The sequence below is a fragment of the Onychomys torridus genome, chromosome 5 (genome assembly GCF_903995425.1).
Source record: "Onychomys torridus chromosome 5, mOncTor1.1, whole genome shotgun sequence".
Taxonomy (NCBI): domain Eukaryota; kingdom Metazoa; phylum Chordata; class Mammalia; order Rodentia; family Cricetidae; genus Onychomys; species Onychomys torridus.
In genome coordinates, this window is record NC_050447.1 from 80,424,406 (window position 1) to 80,438,243 (window position 13,838).

At 39.1% G+C, this 13,838-nt stretch overlaps 1 protein-coding gene across 1 annotated transcript in view; it reads left to right on the forward strand.

Annotated features, from left to right (window-relative positions):
• Positions 1 to 13,838, forward strand: part of Gpr158 (G protein-coupled receptor 158) — a 356,067-nt gene that overhangs the window by 215,048 nt on the left and 127,181 nt on the right. The gene's annotated exons all lie outside the window — the stretch shown is intronic.

The following is a 13,838-nucleotide window of genomic DNA, read 5'->3' on the forward strand; positions in this document are numbered from 1 at the left end:
TGGCTCCCAGCACTCCCAAACCAGATTCAGGTGACAGTTAGTGTCTCAGCAGCATCAAGGCTGCCTGAATCCTACTGTGCCATTTTCTGCTTCAGAATTCATTGTACAGCACCCATCTTCCTGGCATCTAGGTCCCAATTGGCCTGTTTAGACACTTATTTGGTCCTCACCATTCACAGGAGACTATGAGTTCCTGTGTTCTTAGGTTTGGAAGGAACCTTCTGATTTCAGGATGAGCAGACCTATTCTCAAACCTCAGGAATGAGTTTCTCAAATAAGGTCTCTCTCCATGTGTAGAATTTTTGATTCTCTTAGGTGTTTGTGATATACTTCTAAGATTGGGGAACATTAACTTATAGTTTGAAGTTTTCCTTTTCTATGTCTAGAGGTAAAACTGAAAATCAGTATGTTTGATTGGATAAAGCCTGCCAGTGTTGTGCCTGTAGGTCATAGATGCACCACAGCTTTTAGTTACCACCATCAATTGCTTTCTTAGACAGAGAGAAATAATACCAAAGGGTGTTGTGTTCTCCAAGGACTATGGGCTGTGGGAGCTATGGGGCTTGAGTGGAGAGATTCACTCCGTGAATTTATTAAATCACTGAACTAGTTACCCCAGCCCATGAAATAGCTGAAGAAAATTTACATGGAAGAAAGTCTCAGATATAACAGTTCTGGTTGTTAGCAGCAGGAAGCGATTGGGAAGGTCAGGGAAAGCTGCTTCAAGGAGAAAGGAGTTCTGGGGTTGTTTTTTTCATGGATACAAATAAGCAAATGGAGGAGTGCTTTCCTGAAAGCAAATGAACAGTTAGGCACACACACAAAAATGAGCCAGTAATGCAGAAGGCAAGCAGTAGTGGCTCACCAGTAAGATAAATAAGGAAAATAAGCAAGAAGACGCGACCACAAAAGATACAACAAAACAGATAGTGGATGAGGCTGGCATTTAAGTCTAGAGGCAGCAAGAGTTCATTGGAACCCAGTACCCTCTGTTCTATTTTCTCTGTCTGGGAAAATCCAAGCATTTCCTCTGTTCTCCACATCCACAGTCTTTATTGCTCAGTGGGTAACTCTGCTTATGTATTGATGCATCAGTAAGTTTGAAAGCAACTTCTGGATCTTCCTCTGCCCAAATTCATCTGCTTGCACTCTTTGAAGTCTAAGTAATGGCCTGCCATGCGTCAGAGAGTCAGTTGGAAGCACAGCATCATCCATGACACATCAACCTTTTGCCCTCATTCCTCACCACCAGTGTACCAGGGAGTCCTACCAGTCTTATACCCTCAGCCTGATTCCCCTTTCTTGACTCCACTGCTGCCTTCCTAGTCCAGGATTTCACTGTCCCTTGCCTTCATTGTTACAGCTCCTCCCGGCATGCATCCGCGTCCCCTTCAATGTCTCCTGTAGGCTGCAGCCAGAAAGCACTCTCCTGAACTGAGTCTCATCACTTCACATTAGTCCCTTTTCCCCCACAACTCTGATGACTGTTCATTGCTGTGTGGTAGTGGCACACCACATTGACTTTGTTCCTCTTTCTTTCTTTTATTTTCTCTACCCACACTGCTGTATTTAACAAGCTCTGAGATTGTTCCTCTCTTTGGAATATTACCACAGTTCTTTCACTGACCCACCAAGCCAGGTCTTTTTCCTTCTTCAGATTTCTGGTCTTAAATCATCCAAAACGTTCAATGATGCACATTCTGAGCCTCAACCCTGGCAAAGTTTCTTTCCTGTGTCTCCCTGCAACCTGGGTCAGTTTTCCTGTAGAGCTTGTTAATAGAGCCCCACACTGTTTCCATGTGCGTAAGACGATCTCTCTTGGAAAGAGCCATCCTGTGTATTGTAATGTCTCTGACCTCCACCTATTAGAATACACTCACTAGATGCAAACTGTCCGATTAGAATGTCATCTGGTGATGGGAAAATCAGCTCTGGTAGTTAAGATATCTGGAGCAACTGCTTCTCTCAGTCTAGATAACCTTCCCCTTAAAATGAGCTCCCTCTCTCTCGCTCTCTCTCTCGCTCTCTCGCTCTCTCTCTCTCTCTCCCTCTCGCTCTCTCTCTCGCTCTCTTTCATATACTAGGTATGTTCAATGTAATAATGGATAAAAAACCCACCAGTGTATAAAAACGTTAACAATTGATTTGATTCTAATCTCCCATGTTCACTTTTACATCCAAGGGAAAATTGGAACTTTCATAATATCATTGAGTTTCAAAGTAGTACAATTTTAAGACAGAGTTCACTAGAGGACATTATGACAGATGTTTCTGGTTGACTATGGAAAAGCTCCAGGCCATTATCCTTCTAAGGAAAGCACACTGCTGCTTTGGGTCTAAGTGAGAGTTCTCAAACCACTCATATGACAAGTTAGTTACTAATGACTTGGAGGAAGACTGTCCCTACACCACAGATAAAGATTAAGCTTGAAGTGGAAAAGGAGAACAAAGCCCTGTTTAGACTTATCAGGAGTGCATCCATTATTTCAGGTGACTAGTAAAAAAAAATGTGAACATGAGCATTAATAATAAATGAGAAAACAAAGACAGGTGGTGGTGGTACATGCCTATAATCTAAGCACTTGGAAGAGGCAGGGTGATAAGGAATCCAAGGCCCTCTTCTACTACATAGTGAGTTCAAGGCCATCTTGGGCTATGTGAGACACTGGATGTGGGGGAGGGAGGGTAGGAATGTATGATGGATGTACAGAGAAAGTAACTTGATACTAAGTGGGAACATCAGGAATGTCTTCTCAGAAAAGGTGATGTTGGAATCCTTGGAAAGATGTGGAGGAGGTTTCTAGATAAGGGAACTACATCTGTAAAGGTCTTGGTTAAAAAGAACACAGTTTATTCAGAGTGGCTTGGCTGTGAGGCGCGCGGTGCATCAACTGTAGTGTTTGATAAAGGGGGAAAGTTCTAAGTGCTAGCTTATGGGATTTGGATCTATATATAGCACACCACTGCTGTGATTTGTGAAGATGTATGAAAGGAAATGATATGGTGCAATTGTAGTTTGCAAAAGTCTCTCTAGCAAAATGTGGAAGGTAGCTTAGAAAGTGTGAAACTGGAAATACAGAGCCCAGTTCTGGATCTGTTCTAATGCTTGGAAGAGAAGCAGTGAAAACGTGACTGGAGACAGCAACCCTAGGAGGAGAAGAACGAGAATGATGCCCAAACAGCAGAGCGGGTGGAAACGGCTCGGTGCTAGCAACCACGGTGAGAAAGTCAAAAGAGACCAGGACTACGCTGACATTTCGAACTTCACTTTTTACCTGGGGTTTGAAGCCAGTAATGGAGAAGAGCAATTAGAAGGAACGAGTTTTGATATACAAAGTTGAGTTTGGTTTACACGAGCTAAGGTTCCGTCATTTGTAATACTAGTTGAACAAATCGTGACTGGTATACAGGAGAGGTCCAAAATAGAGACAGATTTGAGGTGATCCAAGGGGGTGGGCCTTCATGCTAGGCAATGAAAGAGGCACCCAAGAGAAGGAATATGGAGAAAATAGGTGAACTCCTGCTGTGTGTCACCAAGAGAAGGTTGAAAAACATCACTTAAAAATCACTTAAAGAATTTGTATTTTAAGATTTAGAAATCTGCTCAGTTCACTCTCATGACCATTTGCCCTGATTAATTTACTCTGATGTATCGGAACTAATCTTCAGTGCCTTGAGATAAATAGCTCTATTATTTGCAGCTTTGTGTAAGTCAGTAAGTCATAAACTCTTGTCAATTTTGTGAGCTTGAGAACAGCCCCCACAGTGTGTGCTTTCATATCATAGAACAGTGATTGAAAAACAGGAAGCTTTGAGTTAGATAGGTTCTGAATTGATTTAGTATTAATGAATCCATTCTGTTTTAATGACTATTTTTTAATATTACCTTGAGATCATATTTTATCCATGGCTTCCAATATGTATCTATTTCAGATTTCAGAAGTTCTTATATTTTATCTGACATATAGTTCATCCATGTTAATGACTAGATGTGTAATTTTGCCTGTTTTAATCAGTTATACTAAAAGCATTTTACTTAATAATTTCATGGGTGACATGCGTAAATCAATTCTAACCTGTTTGCTAGCTTTGTTGGCTTACTATAAAAACGTGTCTGCCAGAACCAGTTGCTGTGGACACTAGGTAATAACAACTGATTATGATGTAAATTGATTGGAATATTTAACAGCCAATATAGACAACATTTATTTTCCTCCAACAACCATGAAACAAATCATCAATGTCTAGAGATGTTTTAGATCAATAGATGAGAAATGCAAGACCAATCCAGGGGATCTGCTGCTTGTTTTAGAGATGGTCTTAGGGTTTTGCTGTTCTCCATATCTTTATGTCGCCATTTAAGCTTAAAACAACATTTGAAAGAGAGTCACTTACAAACTGAAAGGCCACAAAGTCCTGTTTGAAATGTAAACAGTTAAAATGTAATAGGGAAAAAAATCACATCAGATTGAATTCAAGAAGTTACTGATTAGAAAAAAGAAGGTTTATACCTAAGCAGGACAGGGTAGAATTTAACCATAGGTTTATAAACACTATTTCTAAGCAATAATATGCTGGAAGAAACAGACATACAGCTTGGCTTTATGCAGTTGGAGTACATTTTATTCTTCTTAAGAATTAGCCTTAAATTTTCACTAGCTTTTAAAATATTAGTATGGAGTTTTCATTTCCTAGTATTTTTTTCTGGTGATTGATATTATCAGCCTTTAAATTTTTTTCAATCTATTGGATTGGAAGAAAAACACAATTGGCTCATCCCATTTGTGTATTCTTCATCCATAGCTTAAGACGTGTACATGTAAAATATTTTAAAATATGGTATCTGTACTGAATGCATAGACTTTGTTCTGGTCGTCAATTATGTAATTAGTTGTGTAATTGTTCTTCTTGAGGAAGACATGAACAAATATCTACTCATGTCAGGGCACTGAAAAAAGACCAAAGAAGTGATTTAACCTAAGTTTAGTTTGGTAAACCAATGAATGAGTTCACTAGGATTATTTACAGGATCATTTGTGAGTGGCTACTAGCTGCATATCTTCACTGCTTCTGATGCTGCGATGCAACACCATGACCAGAAGCAACATTAGAGAAAGAGTTCATTTCGTCTTAGGGTCTAGGGGGATAAGAGTCTGCCATGGAGATCCAGAGGCACAGCAGCAGGTGCAAGCATGGAGGCAGGAAGAAGATGAGAAATCACATCTTTAATCACAAACAGAAAGCGGCGAGAGTGGTCTGGAAGTGGCATGAGGCTTCAAACTCTCAAAGTCTGCCCCCAGTGATGTCCTTCCTTCAGGAAGGTCACACCTCCTAACACCTCACAAAGAGTACTACCTAATGGTGGCAACTACACGTTCAAGTGTCTGAGCCTGTAAGGAAATCCTCGTTCACAGCACCTCACTGGGACACAGCAGCTCACAGGCAGCTGTAGCACTAAAAACACCAGCTCTTCTAGTTTCCTTTCTGTTGCTATGACGACATGATGAAAAGCCACTCAGGGAGGAAAGGGCTCATTTTACAGGTTATAGCCCACTGTTGAGAGAAGTCAGAGAAGAAACTCCATCAGGGCAGTAACTTGAAGCAGAGACTGTGGAGGAAGGCTGTTTACTGGCTTGTTCCCTGGATCACGACTTAATTAGCTTTTTGTTCAGCCCAGGTCCAACTGCCTAGAGAACGTGCCTCCCATAGTAGGCTAGGCCTCCTTAAATCAATTATCAGTCTCTTTCATAGACTTGAACATAGATAGGACAATCGGATTGAGATAATTCCTCACTTGGGGATCTCTTTTCCCAGGTGACTCTGGGTCTCTGTAAAGTTGACAGTAAAAGCTAGCCAGCAGTCAACCCCAGCAGGAGCGAGGGCCCAGGAAAGCTAGAAGCCTTGAAGTTCCCTGCTCAATGTTCAGGGAGCTCCACTAAAGAGATTCTCCTTGGTTACTGCTTGTATAGCCTTGGAAAGAGGGCCTTGTAAGCCTTGTAACTTTCTGAATTTCCTGAGCCTGGTAAGTTTCATGATCTTGATCCTTTTATATTTTTCACTGTGAGACTCCCTCACGGGGTAATGTTTCCAGTTCAGAGGCAATGGCTACATTGCCTAAGCAGTGCACTTTACTTTAAGCCAAACAACATGAAGGGTGCACTTTACACTAAATTTTACAGTGGGTGCTGTGAGCAGTACAGATTATTTCATATGCAAAGGAGGATGTGCATAAGTTTTATGCAAAAGTTACATCCTTTTCTATGAAGGACTTGGCCATCAGGGACTTTAGTGCCTGTGGTGGACCTTGGAACTAGTTCCCCACAGATGCTGAGACAACTGTTGTTTCATTTTAATTTACATTTCCCAGTTGCTTATGGAGAGCCACACTTTCATTTCTGTTTCTGCTTTTGAATTGGCAGTTCACAGCAGGGCCTCGGTTTCTTATTTCACGTGTCTTTGTATTTCAGAGTGAGGTCAGGAAAGGAGGCCTTCAGGAGCACCTCTCAGATGATATTTTAAATGGCAGCTTTACAAAATTGGATTTTGAAAGTCCAAGGGCAAAGTTGAGCAACATTACTGTGTAGCCTAGGTATGAGTTCTGTCAATCTCTTGGCCAAACATTTTAACCTCCCTAAACCTCAGGCTCTGTATCTTCAGAGCAGGGATGATGATAGTAACCACATTTGCCGGGAGGGTTGAATGCTGGTGTGAGAGTTAATAGAGTGAAGACTTGGAGTAATGATGGCTTCTACAAGAGCCCAGCTGTCCTCATCATTATAGGTATCTCCATGCTCCTTGTCGCCATCCTCATTAACACATTCTGTTAAAGTGAAAATGTGTTTTCAGTGGGGAAAAAACTTGTTGAAGGAGTGAGCTAGCAATGATTGAGTTACTTCTCTGTACCCTGGTTCTGATTTTTCCTATCCTTTCTCTGAAGTCAGCTTTTCACTGCTGGAATTTATGCATTTATATACTTTTTTTTTGGCCTTCAAAAGATAAGGAAGAAAGAAATCAAGAATACTTGCAGGAAATGGAGTGCACACTTAGAGTGGAGGAGTGTTGCTTCTCCAGACCCGCCAATGACACTTCCTCAATGGAGAAAGCTTGTTTTCAAAGGCAACTTTCTCATTGAATGGACTCTTGCTTTGAAGAAAGAAGAGACTAGGAAGCATGCCTGCTCACTTAGCTTGCTCTCAGCAAAGGCTTCAGTCTTGCTGTGGCACTGAGGTGCTGCAGTGGCTTTCTGCATTTTATTTTAAGATATTTAATTATCAAGTAACAGTTATGTATATCCAAGGCACATGAAGCAATGACTTGGCACACACTATTCAGCATGGATCACCATCACACAAATCCACTTCCAACCCTACCCATGCTGCACATCAGGTTTCTAGAAACTCGCTCTTCTCATCTGTCAGTCTGATCAACATCTCTTCATTTCTTCTTTTCTCTGACCACTAGCAGTCACTGTCCTATCCTTATCTGTCGTCTTGTCTATCAGTGGATACTTAGACAATTCGGAATCTTGGCTATTGACTCTTCAACATGACAATTTCTTTTTCTTTGGATATACTTAGAAGGGGGGTTTCTGGGCTGTAAGATAATTCTCTTTTTAATTTTTTGGTGGAACCACTGTACTGGTTGCCATCATGGTTTCAGAAACATGCATTTCCACCAACACTGTGACAGGGCTCACAGGGGCTCCTTCTCTTCACACCTTCTTGTTATATCTTATCTTTCTGGCAGCAGCTATTCTAACAGATATAAGAAAATATTATGTTGGGTTTTCTCTTGTATTTTTTTTTTTTACATCTTTCTGATGATTACTGATGTTGTGAGGACTTTTTCAAATAACAGTTGGCTATTTATCTTATTTTGAAAAGTATACATTCATACCTTTTGGCATTTTAAATCGTGTTATTTATTATTGAATTATGTGATTTCCTTATATATTTTGATCAGTAACTTCCTATGAGACATGTTGTTCAGATATTTTTCCCATTCTACAGGATAGATATTTTTCATTTGTTGACTGCTTCATCTGTTCATTTAACAATTCTCTACTGTCAAATCTCTCTATCATCAAATTTTACATATATTCATTTACTTCACTCATGACTTTTTGATAGTCTGATCCTTAATGCATAAAACAGTATATCTTAGGGCAAGCAATCCATCACAGAGAAGAAAGAAACCAATTAAAATATCCATCAGTTAGTATGACCTTTTTGAATTTTGTATGTAAGGGTTAGCACTTATTATCAACTTAAAACTTATGAATTAATTATTTGAAATCTTTCCTGAGCCACATTCAAGATGTAAGATATAAAAATCTGAAAATATCAAGATAATTACTTAACCACAAACATTTAGATTGCTAATAAGCACAAAGATGACAGGAGAATTCAATGAAAAAAAGAGGTTAGAATTGACAAGGAAAATGTAAACAAGACAAACTAATTAGTTAATTAGTCATTTAGCCAATTATTATTCCATTGTACTTTTCATTTTGTCTTTTGGCAAACATCTTTAAGTTTCTGTGTTTAAACCCATCTAGAGGGAAAAAGTGGTCTACTGGGGGCGGAGGAATGAGAAAAGGGAGGTTGAGGGTTGAGGAGAATATGTTTAACATACAATACACATTTGTATTAAACCTTGACAAACAAATTCTATAATACTCATTTGGTTCTTAATGCTCAGAAGTATCAGGCAAGTCAGAATCCAGCTTGCTCCACACCATCTAGAAATTTGAAAACCATTTTAGAGACTGAGTTTTGAATTTCTGTCTCCATCATTTTTGCATCTGAAGTACTTTGGGCTCCCCATGCCTTCACCACACTTTCGCAGCTTACCAATCAGCTGCAGAATTACAATTACTGTTTGTAGGTTTCTCAAAGTGCTCTGTTCGTCTTGCAGGTAAAGAGCTTCTATTACATCTCATTAGACCATTTCTTGGTTTTCTCGTTAAAATGCTCATCGTATTTCTATGATTTTATTTGTAAAGTTCTTGTCAGAATAAACAAGTGTGCTTACACGTATAAAATAAGAAGCATACCTCCCAATGTCAAGAAAATAAGAAGCAGATCTTCATTTGACTGCTCTAGTCACTGCACAGTTTCGTGAGCTACAGAAGAAACTGTGTGAAACAAACTTAGCAGTTCTGAGAAGTTCTACCCCAAGTCTCAAATTTATTTCCTGCTGAGGAGGTCTGCTGTCCAGCCAACGGCTGAGGATGTGTGGACATTAGCATTTGAAAACAGTGCCTTGAAGATTGTAGTTCTGTGCAAACCTAATTCAAAACCAAAACACTTGAGAGATTAGATGAAATTGGCTTGCTCAGAGTGGTACTGTCCTAGACTAAATAGAAATCAATGTTTAATTATTACTTAGATCTCTTGCTACTTAGTGATCAAGTGAAAATGAGTAATAATTTGTGAAATCTCTTGAATTTTCTAATATAAAATACATTTATGTTTTTAAAAGATGGATATCAAACTGAACTGTGGTTGTTTGAAAGCAAATGGCCCCCAAAGGGAGTGCCACTATTAGGCATTTTTGGAATAGGTGTGGTCTCGTTGGAGGAAGTGTGTTAATGTGGAGACAGGCTTTGAGGGCTCAAGTCACACCCAATGAGTCTGTTGACTTCCTGCTGCTTTCTGGTCAAGATGTAACCAGCACCATGTCTACCTGCACACTGCCATGCTTCCTGTCATGTTGATAATGGACTGAAGCTCTGAAACTGTAAGCCATCACCACAATTAAATGTTTTCTTTGTAAGAGTTGCTGTGGTCATGATTTATTTTCACAGCAATAAAAAACCCTAAATAAGATGTGAATGATTTCAGAGTTCATTTCAATAGAGCAAAGAATAATATTTTTGAAAAGCATCAGTGTCTTAATATCAAATCTTTCATATTTTAATTCTGTTCTTTCCACTTTGTTTCCAAACTATGTTGTATCATTATGTCAAGTGCTTGTCAAGAGTCAGTGAAAGGAAGCCTGTCCTCTGTAAGATGAATTACTAAACAGTCTTATTAATAAAAACCCAGAGCCAGATATTGGGGTTAAAACTGAGAGATCAGAGGAATGGGGAAAGCCACAGCCAACCTTACCTCAACACCACCTCAGTATCCAAAGAGACTTACTTCCTGTATACCCATGCCTATGTGCCTTTCTGTCCCTGCAATCTCATTTTCTCTCTCTACCCAGGTATATCACTTCCTCTTCCTGCCCAGCTCTGTCACTTCCTGTCTGTCTGTACAGACCTCCAGACCTTTATGGTTAACTAGTGTTGGAATTCAAGGTGTGTGCCATCACACCTGTCTCTGTTCCCAGTGTGGCCTTGAACTCACAGAGATTTGGATGGATCTCTGCCCAAATGCTAGGGTTAAAGGTGTGCACTACCATTGCCTGACTTCTATGTTTACTATAGTGACTGGCTTTTCCCTCTGATAAGCTTTATTAGGGTGCACAATACATTGGGGAACACAATATATCACAATCTGTAAATTTCTCTATGGAAACAGAAGAGTTAAAAGAAAAGGTCAACCCCATGAATCTCTTCTGCTAGTGCAACTAAGTCACTCTGTAAATGAGAGATTTGTGAACTCTTGATTTCTCACTGATCCTGTGCTGATTCATCCTTTTGAAAATAGAATCCTATTGCTATCTCAGAGTTTGCACATAGATTCTGAAATTGAGCTGTTTAAAATGTTTCCTTTTCCTTTTCAGAGGTTTCTTTTGTAATGTAAGGAAATTTTAAATACTCCAAGGTTGAAGACATTGGCAATGATCAAAAATAGCTGCATTGTGTTAGCAAGATGTGTTATTTCCCTAGAGGTGAAAAACTGTTTAAAATATAAACATGAAGTAGAGCTAGTCACAGAGTCAGGGAAATAATAACAAGGCATTTTAATTGTTTTCAAAAACTTAGCCTTCAGCATTCTTGTCCTCTTATTATTCTAGTGGCTTAGGCTTCTTTGGGGCTGTTGCATGGGGGCAAATCTGCCTCTAGAGGCTGCAGTTGTGTATTGAGTCATGCACTTCTGCACTTTGCAAACTAGGGTGATGGGAGGTAGAAGCTGGCTTTGACACAATTTAATAAAATTAGTAAAATGTTATTAGCATTTTATTTGAGCTACAGGTTTGATTTGGTCATGTAATTTGTCATGTCTGTGGGGAAGGAATACATGGCAAGAATGGAAGAAGATGAATATCCCCTCTCTAGTCAAGGCTTTGCAATCATATTTATTAGTTAGAAGAAAGGTTTTGTTTAGACTCTTTGCATATTATAACTCAAAATCATATATAATTTTATAATGGCTGAGTTAATAGGTTTTAGATTTTCTTCAGTTAATTACTAAAAAGCTTATAATTCAGCAATATCTAATTATATTTCCTTCAATAAAAGTGATATTTCTATATTAGTTCTCTTATACCCAAATATACTCTCTTCGTTAGAAGAAACCATTGCTGTCAAGTTAGGATAAATCCTCTGGACCAAGGGTGCCCCAGCCTCTGATATTTTGATGTGGTGTTTATCTACAATGTGATGGACTGCATTCACAGCTACCCTGAGCTATGCACAGCCTGGACCTTTGTTTATATAGATACACATGTGTGCTAGCTAAGTGTTTTATATAAACAGCATCATGCCATATACTGTTGGCTGTATTTCAAGGAAGTACCTCCCTCCCCTGAATTTCCCATTTCACAACTCCAATTAAAATGATCTCTATTTTACTATTTCTATCTCAAGCAGAACTGTTTAGGAGGTGAATTTTCATCTCAGCCTCTGTGAATCTGATGATTATCTCCTTTATCTGTCTTCATTTCTTAGTTCCCTCTCTCCCATCACTGAGCACCTCTTCTTGCTTCACATCTATTACCGTAGTCCATGGATCACTCATAGTAATTGTATATGAATCTTTGGTACCAATTATGAGGCAAAGATTTTCGTCCAAGTTAAAATTTCTAGTACTACCACAGCAGCAGGGGATGGTGTTCTAGTTTAGAAGCTAGAATTTTGGGCTTCCTTGCTCAGCCAGGATGGAAGCTAGCAAGAGGTATATATATCTCTAATGTCAAGGTAGTTGTGAGAATACACGTAAACATACATAACTGCTACTGCTGTAGTGTAGTAATGGCTGAAACACAGACATAGTCTCCTGCGCCTAAAATAATCAGAAGACATTGAAGAAGGGAAGATGCCACCATATCACATCATCATCACACACAGAGGACTTCTGGGTCCCCATCTCTGGGCTCTTTGCCCCTCTGGGGTAATTTTGGATTTTTACTTCTTATTATAGTTTATGTATTGTTTTAAAATTATGTGTATGTCTATGCAAATGAGTGCAGATGCTCCCAGAGTTAAGAAGGAAGGGGGTGATGGGTTCCTTGGACCTAGGATTACAGATGGTTGTGAGCTGCTTGGCATAGTCACTGGGAACCAAACTTAGGTCCACTGTAAGAACAGTATGTGCTCTTAACCACTGAGCCATCTCTTCAGTATTTTCTGTAGTTTTTCAGTCCCAAACATGAAACACTTTTTGTTGCTATCACTATATACCTAGAGTTTTCAAATTTGTCAGCTGGGTACTGCTTTATGACTTAAAAACTAGATATACAATTATGTGCAAAGTCCAATGCTAGTCATTTTAACTACTTCCTGTTTAATAGCATACTGGGTTTAATAAGGTATGTCTTAAGGTTTCTATTTTGTCACGAGATCCCATGATCATGACAACTCTTATAAGGATTTTGAGGTGGTTACTTACAGTTCAGAGGTTCAGTACATTATCATCATGGCAGGGAGCATGGCAGCATGCAGGCAGATGTGGTGCTGGCTACATCTTGATCAGAAGGCAACAGGAAGTACACTGTGGCACTGGTGGTATCTTGAACATAGGAAATCTGAAAACCCATCCTCAGTGACACACTTCCTCCAACAAGGCCATACCTACTCCAACAAACCACACCTCCTAATAGTGCCACTGCCTATGAGCTTATGGGGGCCAATTATACTCAAACTACCACAAGGTGTTAAAATACTCATTTTTATGGGGTAAGGCCACTGAAGTAGCTTCTTTCATTGCCTGCTTAAGTAGTTATTTCAGAATTCACAGTGGGACAGAATTAACTGCAAAAACTTTCCTTTTGTACTCTCCAGCTCCCTTCTCTGTTCCTTTGTCAACATTGCATAGATTATTTTATAAGTTTTGCATAATGGTTTGGAGTCTGAGTCTTAGTGTCATGTTAAAAAATTAGAATACAGCTATTAAAAATCCGTAAGTTGATTTTGCTTTGTCAAATGTAATTTACCACTTTAGAAATTCTACCAGCCTAAACTCAAATACTGATGTTAGAAATTGTCTTTTTACCACATCAAAACATCTACTAGGTAAAACAATTATCAATATCAAAATGCATCTAGAGGCAGTAGATAGGAGGTACAATTACTTGCCTGGCATATGTAGGCCAGGGGCTCCATCCTCAGCACCACAGCAAAAAAAAAAAAAAGGGGGGGGGGGAAGAAGTTACACAAATGATTGACACAGTATACTATTCTCAAACTCATGGCTATGAGTTCCTTTGAAGGATTACATAAAACAACTATGTTTGTTTAATATCCTGCAAGGTTTTGAAAGAGTAACTAAAATTTTCTTTTTCTGACTATCCAGTTATCATATCATTTTCAAAAAAATAGAACGCACTGTCTTAGTTTGGATTTCTGGTATCCTTTGGTTGTTGCAGAATTAATTTTCTTACTTCACATAACTTTCCTGTTAAGACAACTATATGTTGGCAATTTGTATGCACATTTTATATTGCATTTA